Here is a 10,670-nt window from a genome sequence, read left to right as displayed (position 1 = left end):
TGGTCACGTTTGATTGGACGGTGACGCAGCCCGGTCACAGACCATTGGTCAGGCTGTTTGGGGCCCCCCTGTTTCTCCGGCCCCCCTCTGCGCTCTCGCCGAGGAGCCCTCCCATCACTCTCTGCCACATGCAGGTCCTGGGTCAGCCGCTTCGCTCACACGTGTTCTGCAGACAATCCCACGTATGGATTGTACACGCGTGCATCGCACTCACACACACACACACACACACACACACACACACACACACACACTCGGAGTGCTGTGGGAAAATCTCCGCCGGGGTGTAAATTGCTGCTGCAGCTAACTGAGTGAGGCTTGTTAAGGCTTGCTTGGTGTCTGTTCTGTGTGGGATGTGTGAAGCTACTCTAATTGTGTTTGTGCACATGGAGCTCCAGAGTTTCTCCTCCACATTCTCCATTTAGGCATGGAGGGAATTATTTTGCAAGCTCCTTTAAAACCTAATAAACCCAATAATTTAGGTTGTTTGAAGTGAGGCTCTGTGTAAAAGTTATGAATGATTAATATCTTACTTGGTGTAGGGCTGGGAATCTTCAGGTACCTTCACAGTTCGGTTCAGATAGGATTCAGGAGGCTGCCATGCATTTGTAAAATGATTATTGGTGCATTTCAGTTACCTTGAAACTTAAATGACTACGGCTTATCTTACATAAATGTTCTAAATAAAGAGTGCACAATAACATATCTCAAAAAAACCCTATTAATCACAGGCTGGTGACCAGATGCTAACGTAACATTGAAAATGCCAAAGAAAAGCTAACACAGTTAGCATTTCTAAATTTAGAAAGATGCACACAAACTAATAGTTTCAAAGTCATTACTAACAGACTTATGTGACCTGTGTTGGCAAAGTGGGTCATGACGGGGAATTTTTCAACACTGAGTCATATTTTCTGATTCTAGAGGCAGCGGTAGCTCGGTGGTCTTGTAATCCTGAGGCTGCAGGTTCAAGTCCAGGTTGTGCCAGGAAGGGTATCCGGCTGTAAAACAGTTGCCAAATCTGTACTGTGAGTTTGCTGCAGAACGTAGCAGCGAAAAAGAAAAACAACAACATTATTTTCTAACGCTCCAGCTCAAAAACTTTAAAATGATTCGTAGTTTGTTGAAATCTGGCAATAAGCTAGTTTTGCTTATGAGTGCTGGTTTGAAAACTGGATTCTTGATTGGTCTGGAGTAATTTCAACGGGAGCCCGATGTTTAAAAAGGGGAATCCCCGAGCTTCACAGTGACGCCAGACATTATACGATGGGATTTCCTGACAATATGGGAACTGGCAAACAAAAATGGTTTCAAAGAAAATTAAAAGGCTTATTTCAGAACAGAAGTCACACCTGTTAGAAAACTTTGATCTAAAGGTGGATTAGGAAGATTGCATCCTATTTTAGTCACAGTGATTGCTAGATGTCTTTATAGACTAATTTTTACACAAATTTTTGTGTTTTTTGCGCAGCAACCTGAGCTCATTCTGACTCGTTTCACATATGCTTAAGGGTTCAGTGAAGAAAAGAAGACGAAGAAGTGAAAACAGCTTTCCTGCAACGCGTTTCTACTGCAGGACGCCACAGTGAGACTCTGCTGGGACAAACAGCACAGCAACGACTTTGCCGACTCTCTTAAAGTGGCAGCACAGATTAACAAAATAGATTTTTGACATTTGAAAATTGGTCCAGAATCTAACATGTTCGCGATGCGATGCGTCACAGACTAGGATTTAACCCCCCCATCGGCTCCTTCAACAACCTGAGTTTGGAGAAATAGAGTTAAATTCTCATTGAATTAACGAGCTAACAGTTAGCCAAGACAAAAAGTGGATTATTACCATCCTAAAACAGCTCAAACCTCAAAACATTTCATAGTAGTTCAACTGAACACTATTTTAAACCTTTACACCACTGTCAAATACACAGGAGATGGTTATTCCTGTAGAAATATTATACTGTTCCTGCTCAACGTGTCGCAGCTTCTTGCTTTTGCCACTACAATATTGTGCTTGCATGTATATTGCTTGTAATGTGAAACCTTTATAAAACAGAGTTTGCATAAACTGCTAGATTTCTTTTTAGATTGGAGTTGTTTTTAAGACACAGCAATCCACTTTGGTCTTGGCCCTGCTCTGACTAGCTGTTAGCTCATCAATCTGGTGAGAATATAACTCTCTTTCTGTTCCTGATGAGCATCGATGGATTGTTATTTCTACTGTGAAGTAGTCCTGAACTGCAGAGCTCCAAAGAGGGATGGGTTTTTCTCTCTCATTACACCAAAAGTCCCATTGTTGTCTATGAAGGAATTTTTTTTTCATTTTTGTGAATTTTGTCGACATCGTATCATCTACTGCTACCAAGTCATAGGTCAGAACTCCTGATAGAGTCACATGTTCTGATGTATTTTTGAGTGGGTCTTTTCAAAGCTGTGGGTGGAGCTGTGAACAGGAGAAGAAGAATGAATGGAAGAACAAAGGGTGAATACTTAATAAAGGGCTTGATGCTTATACTTTGCCTCCTATAATGTTTTTATATCAGCACAAGGACTGAATGAAGGTGCAGCAGTCACCTTATTGTAGAACTTCCATGTTTCTTTTTGAACCTTCATATATTTTCTGCCAGAATCCAAAGGAGGAATTGTCATTTAATAGGTGAATCTGCACTGAGCCCAGGTATGGATGTGTTGTGTGTATTTTCGTGTCAGTCCAGTGGAGGTCTGATGTCTTGGTCAGTGTGTAACGTCAGTGAAGATAAGCCCCAGCCCTCTGAAGCTACAGCTATGCCCAGGAAGAGACAACAGTTCTTGTTTGTAGCAGCCATTAAGCTGTAGAAACCAATGGAAGTCAATACAATGTTCTAATAAGGATAGAAATACAAACTTGTTTGTTTTTAGGGTTGGGCATTGTTTGAACAATTTTGGTTCCTCTTTTTGATTCTGGTTCCTAACGATTCTCAATTCTGATTCTTTGTAGACACAATATGCGCTGTAACCTTTCTGTGGCGACCAACGGCTTTCTCTTGGATGTTATGGTGAACGGAGCAGCACATTACGGAGTCTTGTGAACTTCCTGGCTGACATTAGCAATGGGTCGACTCAAACTCACTAACTCTGACAACACTAATCACACTAAAGTACACCCTAAATATAAAATCCAAACCTGGTAAATATCTCAAATCTCATTACTCTTACTCCCACTCTCACTGTTTTTTGTTTGTTTTGTCGCCGCCGAGCTTCCTTTAACTTTTGTGCCTCTTTCTTCTTCTTCTTCCTGTAGATTGTTTGTCAATTAACTAATAACTTTGCCTCAAAAGTTATTATTCGGTGGGGTTGGGGGTGAGATTGAATGATCGAACTCTCAGTCTTTGCCGCTGCCTCTTGCTCTAACATGCTTCAGATATGATGATGATTTTCAGAAAAAGACGCTGCGTGAATTATTTATCTTAGTTTTGGTTTCACGCGGCCTATCGACATAATTTAAAAACTGGTGTAAACTTTGAAGTCTGTACATTTGACACAAATTAAAACAAGTCCCAGAGAGAGCGCATCTTTCCCGCTAGAGCAATTTAATTTAGTCATGTGACTAGGACTGTTCTGTGGCTTCTTCTTCCGGGAATCAAAACTAGGAATCGAAATCTAAAAGTTTGAACAATTTCAGGAGAATTGGCATGTTAGTCTTGATTCCAATAGCTTCTGGAGACTCGATGCACAACCCTGTTTGTATTGTTGTTTGTGTCACTATGGATGACCCTGTGATGGAGTGGCTTCCTGTCCACGGTGTACCCCTCCTCTCCCCTCATGATTCTTGGGTGAAGCACTTGGGAGGATTTTTGAATTTTGCCAATTTTACTATAGTTTTTTTTGTCATTTTTAAAGGGGTAAATCAAAAAAAATATATTGCTAGATTGCTGTAACTTCTGATTAAATCCACAGGCTTTTTTTTAATCTTAATGTATAACAATTAGTGGAAAGATTTTCAGTCACGTCAAGCCTATTTTTAAATATTAAAACAGTTTCTTACTATATGCAATATATGGGCAATTTTATTATCATTCCATGTAGAAACATCCTTCATTTACAAGTTAATAAAGGAAGCGCAAATTATCACTGATTGCGGCGCCACTCTCAGGCCTTTTCCGGTTGATTCATGTGCAGAAATGTGAGCTTAGATCACACGTTCATCACAACACTCCACGCTCTAAAAATGTCCCATAACTGTTACTTTTATGCTTTTTCGTTCCTCAAATGTAACATTGAGCCTTTGTAGGAGTTTTATACTTTTTACCATTTTCCTACATTGCTTTGGGTTGATTTATCTAATAGACTCGAGAAGGTCTTTGATCATGTTTTCGGTCTACTTAAATGACCTTACAGTAAACATATGTGGAATGTCCGTCTCCCACAGTGTTATTCATCATCGGGGAACATGGTTTCTGTCGACCAGAACTTTAAAGGACAAACTCATAATTACGTTAGAATACCCAAAGCAATACATGCTTGAAATGAGTTCAATCATAAAGGGAATTTGTTGTAATTCAGTCAACCTGATGGTTTAACACTCACAAAGAAATGGATGCCACGTCCATGAAGGTTGATTTGCCTTTTTATTTTAAATATTTTCGAGCAGATAAAGCCCTCACGTTGCTCGATGGTGTGCATCCCAGAGGGGGCTTGGCTCACTGGTAACCAGCTGCTTAAAGCTGGTTTTTACTTCTTGTTGCTTCACCAGCTTCAGAAAACCCTTAAAGTTTCACTCAGCTGAGGAGGAATAGTCCAAAAACTTTCAAAATAATGTCATTTTTTGCCCCGAATTTCTCTGAACACATGTAAAATTATCTCTCCTATTCCTGTTTTTGAAGAAGGGGAAGAAAGTGATGACATTTTTAATGCTACAGCTGGCAAATGTTTATTGTTGTTTTAAGGGCAGTCCTGCTTGTAATTCCATTAGTAAACCTAAATGGGCTTCATGACATTCAAAAAGGTCATGGTGCATACAGCTGTAATAAAGTTAAATGTGAATAGATAAATACGTTACGGGTCCCTTTTCTGTATATGCAAGTATCCCTCATTTCCTTCTCCTGGGTAAACCATGAGAAGGAAATGAGTCCAACCAGTGAAGAGTTGGACTGCTTCAACTCTTTCTAATAAAGTTAAAGTGAGCCGTGCTTCCAGAGTGCAGGTACCCCTTCTATTAAATTAGACTTTAATAACAGGAAATGTTTCGGCTGCGTCAAACACACATGGCTGGAACAGCTCTGTTGACGCCGTTTATGAAAGCTGCGTTCAACAATCAGGCGAGGAGAAATTATTATATTCAAAGTAAATACAAGCATCTGTGAGTTCCTGTGAACTTTAGCTTCTCTTTTTCTACCTCCTGGTAGTGAAACTACAGGTTTTATTGGCCACCAGACGGTAATGTTTTTTGCCCAGTCTCATGTTCTAATCCTGATCCGGTATTATTATTGCATCGCCTGTCCCTTTTGTAAAGTTTGAAGTTCTATTGTTAGGGAAAGCCCAGACTTGTTAGACCACATCTGCATCCTCACTGGCCCAGCGGTGGTACTGCAGCGGTCGGGCTCGGCTTGATCTCTTTAACTGGACGTTCCTGTGCAGGTGAGGATTGAGGACGCGCCCGGTGCGGCTTCAAGCAGATCACCATTGTGGCCGCTGGCTGTTGTGTTGAAGCTTTTTACCATAGATGGCTGTTTTTATTAAAACCAATTAAACAAAAAACCCTTGAAGCTGCTTAATATAGTCACAGTTTTATGTTCCAGGCCAACAAGCCAAATCGTTACAACAGGTTCCACGATAACCTGCAATGGATTTTATTCAGATTTTCCAATTGTGCCCCAATGTCCTGCATTTTGCTCTGATGGTTGTTATGGAATTTTCTTTACCAAAGAGGACAACGAAGTTTTGTCTTAGGATAATTTATTTAAGCTATATAGCTGAGAATCACTGTGCTGAGGTGAGTCAACAGAGTGAGTCTGAAGCATTACAGATAGTGCCCCCTTCTTATACCATTGTAGGATGAGGAGGGGTCAGGGGGGAACAGAAGGGTCAGATAGTTGATCACAAGGGGGGGTAATTAAGGAGGCACATACTGGTAAATTTCCATACAGTCAGGAGGGATCAGGGGGGAACAAAAGGACCAGATAACACATACATCCTGGCACCCTATAGGGATAAGAATGAAGGCATTCCTAACTAAACTAAAACATGGTGGTCACATGCAGCAAGAATCACTGAAACAGTATTTTTCCCATTACATGGCGTTGACTGTTTCAGTTTCCAGCCATGATCTTTACTTAACCATGTTCGCATGTTTTAAGTGGACATTTCAAACTTTAGTCACGCTGTGCTTCCTTTCGGCATCAGGACAACCAGGTGTCATTTTCAGAGATAGTTCAATTGGCAGACTGAATAAAATTGGCTGACATTGTTGTATTTAAAAAAAAAAAGAAAAATACACGATGAACAAAACCCCCGTCTTTTGAAGATTCACAGCTGTATCAGCCAAAAAAAAATTAAAATCTCATGTTGGCCGAACCTCTAGTTATTTAGTCAGTGCTGTAATCATTTCAAACTTTTTTAAACATTTGTAACTTTTAGAATATTAATAAGATCAAAAATATATATTTCCTTGTGTAAGGATAAAAATGCTGCCTGCGTGTTGTAATTCGAGCTTCTCTGATCCGCTCAGAGTTCGGTTTTGAATCTTGCTGGAGATGTTTGGGTTCGAATGCATCTCTTATGTGTGTTTAGTGACTGTTCCTCACTTTGTCCCATTTTCACCTTTTTAAGCAAAGCATCTTCCATCTTTATCGGGCCTTAGCCTCAGCTAGGCTGATGTAGATTCTTCTGACGAGGACGCACAGACATGAAAACGTCTCGGCGTCCTCACCTGGGTCTCAGTGAGAACGTCAGAAATGTGTCCCCCCCCCCCAGGTGTTGTGTTCGTGGGAAGCCCTCCGACCGACATGTGGCACGGGACTTTTCAGGTTTGTAAATGGGACTGAACTGACTCTTTGACACAAGAATTGATTGGAGAGAATTACAGCGCTGTTTGGACGGGATTGATCCACAGATTGATTGTTTGTTGGATGTGTGGCCGTCCTCCTTCCTCTGCTCCTGTGTGTCTTTAGTTGTGTGTTGTTGTTTTTTTACCAAGCTTCACAAAACCCTCTGGATCTGCAGAGGCCTCCGTTTCCATTTAACACCTGCCTCCATTAACTCTCACACAGGTTTCCAACAGACTTGTTGTGATGTCAGATTTATGCAGGTGTTCCTGACGCTGCAGTGCCTCCATGAAATCATTGTTCAGGAGGCATCTTTCATTTGTATCCGCCTTTTTGTTTCATTTGCGTCCCCTTGCCGTGTTTTGGTTCATCTGTTTTAAAGTATTTACATCCAGCGAAGCACTTTGTAACTTGCTTTTGAAAAGTGCAGTACAAACAGAGATTATTATTCTCAGAGGTATTTTGTCATTGCGGAGCTAAATGTCAAATCCGTGCTGCTGGAATTAGCCCAACGTTGCCCCATCCCTTTTGTGAAATCTCATCTCTTTTTCCACATATGGTACATTGTTATTAGATTACAGTTCCCATGATTTCCTTATTGTCTCATTCAAAAGATCCAAAGCAAAATACTGGATACAAACAGCAGGCAGGCTGCTCTGCACCCTTTGGAAAACAATTTGTCATGGAGAGTAAACTGGTGAGCTCTGACTTTACTCATTTTTGTCAAAATAACAGGAAAAGAAAGGCTTGTAAATATTTTTTATATTGTCCGAACTGGAAGATTTCTGTAACTTTGGGAACACTCGGTTTGATGCTGCGTTTGGTATTTTTCAGTCAGACCACAAGCTGAATAATTATGGCCAAAACATTTGCACAGTGCTGTGCAAATGCTGTGCAAATGTTTTAAACCACCCCTTGTTTCTTTACATATTCTATTCAAGCAAGCAGACTTTCCAACCTGAAAATGAAAGACGGACAATAATGTTTATTGCTTTTGATTTAAAGTTGTTTTGATTGACAGTTTTTCAGATTTTCTAAAAGTTTTTCAACTTTTTTCTCATTTTTGCTGCTTTTTGGCTTGTTTTCAGCTCAGTTCTTGCACCTAAGCATGTCAACAAATTGTGCAGTGTGCTTTAACCCTCGGGTCAAACAGACCCCAAGTTACTAGTGCTCCTCTTCCTGTCTTAAGTCTTTCATTGGTCAGTGTCAGAGTAGCTGACTGCCTCTGGATGTCTGCTGGCCTTCTGGTTATGGTTTTACATCAGCCGGTCCGTAACACAGATGTTATAAAACAGTACGAGGGAACATACCAACGTCTCTGCGATGTGGAAGTAAAGTACAAAATGAGAACAGCTGAGCAGCTAGTTGCTTACTGACTGTTTGCAATTCAGGTATTTCTCGTCACAGAAGCGATTGAACTGCATTCAATATAACCAATTTAATTGGCCATTTAAAATCCAAACACTCGGCTGGGTACTCCGAGTTCACCCAGCTAACTCTCAAAGCTAACACGGCGAAGCAACACACTTTAGAGAGAACTCTCAAGAGAAGTGACGAGTCACTTGACAGCGTTAGGGCACAAAGGATTAAAGGAAAGGGGACTGAATTTTAAATAAAAAAACAACTTGAGGAACAACATGAACACTTGTTTTCTTTACAGCGGTTTAGAGTTACTGAGGTGCCGATGAACATGATTTTAATAACTATATTGTACTTGTATCTAATGTGCAAATCTGTGCTGTGATAAAAAGCAAAATAATACAAGTAAATGACTTTGATTGGTATCAGGGACAAGAAAAAGTTTGGTTGGGACATTCCTAATCCATCCCAGGCCACCACCACCCGATTAACACAAACAACCAAGGAGTTAAGTTGAGCGAGCTTTAAATGCACCCCATCTGCACACATCATCAACTGAATACCTACAATATAAATGTTTCTGCTGTGGTGTAATAATCTATACTCAAATCACATAAACTAAAATTATGTTGCCCTGCGTTATGCTCTGCATAAACCCTTTTAAACTCACTAGGAATGTGAAAATCAATCATAGTTTCATACAACAAATGAGAGATACACAGGTGGTGCACTGCAGATGTCTCCATTTATTCTCTATAACATTACACTAATTTTAAACGTTAAACAACAATAACATTAAACAAATCTTTACTGACTTGTGTAAAAGAAAGTAATCATTTTCTCTAATTGACTATTTGTATGCATTTGGCTATGTTCATAAAACAACAAATATGTTCTTAATCTCAATGGGATTTTACCTTGTAAAACAAAGGTTAAATAAAATAATATAAGACAAGGATTATAATATTCAGATCATTTATTAGTGGAGTTTATGAAGGATACAGAAAATCAGAATTTTTGGACATTTTTTTCAGATCCTATTTGTTAACTATATTCTAAATTTGTGATATCCTTTGTAGAAATGTAAAACATTTGTTCTATTAAGTGAGTTTTGGCGCCCTTAGGTTCCTCAAAGTGAAACTAATCTCATTAATCTCGTTGTTCTGATAGGCTGAGCCAGCTTTTCACTTTTCCGTCTCACCTGCTCCCTGATGAACAAACACAACCTTACAGCACTTTGCTTTGGGTCTTTATATCCCCCCGTTTTATAAGCCATGTGACCCAAACCGGACAGAAGCTGAACGTACAGGGAGGCGTGAACATACGACCCGCGCGTGCACGAGTCATCACAGGTCATTGGGGGCGAGCACGCACCTGTTATGTGTCTTTTCACGGCTGTGAAAAGAAGGAAAAGAAAGGCAGGGGCGAGGAGGTGTGTGTGCCTGTCTGTCTTTTCCCCATTGCTGCTGCTCAGTCTATGAGCCGCACGAAATGCAAGTGTGACCCGAACCGAGCCAGGTCACCAGGAAATGTCCCGGTGCTCCTGATGGACAGTCCGCCCCTGCTTGGAAGTTTAAACTCAGATTTGGGAATGAAGTCGATCCTGACCTGACTGTGTTCCGGTTGTGAGTCAGAGCAAACAGCAGGGTTCACTGATTCTCATTCTTAGTAACCTGGCTAATCTTTGTTAGCATTACAAGCAGATAACATGTATTTCTCTGCATTTGTGTATTCAAACACATGACGTTTTCACTAAACGTTGCAGTACAGTACTGTCTCTGCAAACAGACAGAAATGAACAAGTTTATCACTGATGGTATCATAGCTTTTCACGTACCAGTCAGCCATTTTGGGTTTTGAAGTCGTGGCTCGTCAGAAATCGGACACTTTTTATCAAAATTTCAGCTTTAGGAAACATTCCAGTAGATTTTTCTGACTTCCAAGCACAAATAGAACGCACAATTACTCTCTCTTTGCTGCCTTTCTATTACCTCGGCTCTAAAGATTATTTTTATAGACATAAACTTTTAATAAATAGGTTCTTATATCTTTTTTATCTGACTGCTTAACGAGTCATAAACAAAGACTGAAAAAGTCGAAAAAGATGTTAATCAGTAGTGGCTGATCATATAAATGCATCACTCTTGTTTTTAAACCCTGTTTTTAGTTGTATTTGCAAGAAGAATAACTCTGATCATATTAGTTTTCAAAGGCTCTTCAGCAAAATGTATCCACAGTTTGTCCAAGGAGTTACTACTGCTAGTTCTAATTACTTTTATTGAAGCAGTAATC

The sequence above is a fragment of the Kryptolebias marmoratus genome, linkage group LG9, assembly GCF_001649575.2.
Source record: "Kryptolebias marmoratus isolate JLee-2015 linkage group LG9, ASM164957v2, whole genome shotgun sequence".
In the NCBI taxonomy this organism is placed as follows: Eukaryota; Metazoa; Chordata; class Actinopteri; order Cyprinodontiformes; family Rivulidae; genus Kryptolebias; species Kryptolebias marmoratus.
Note: the sequence above shows the minus strand (reverse complement) of the source record.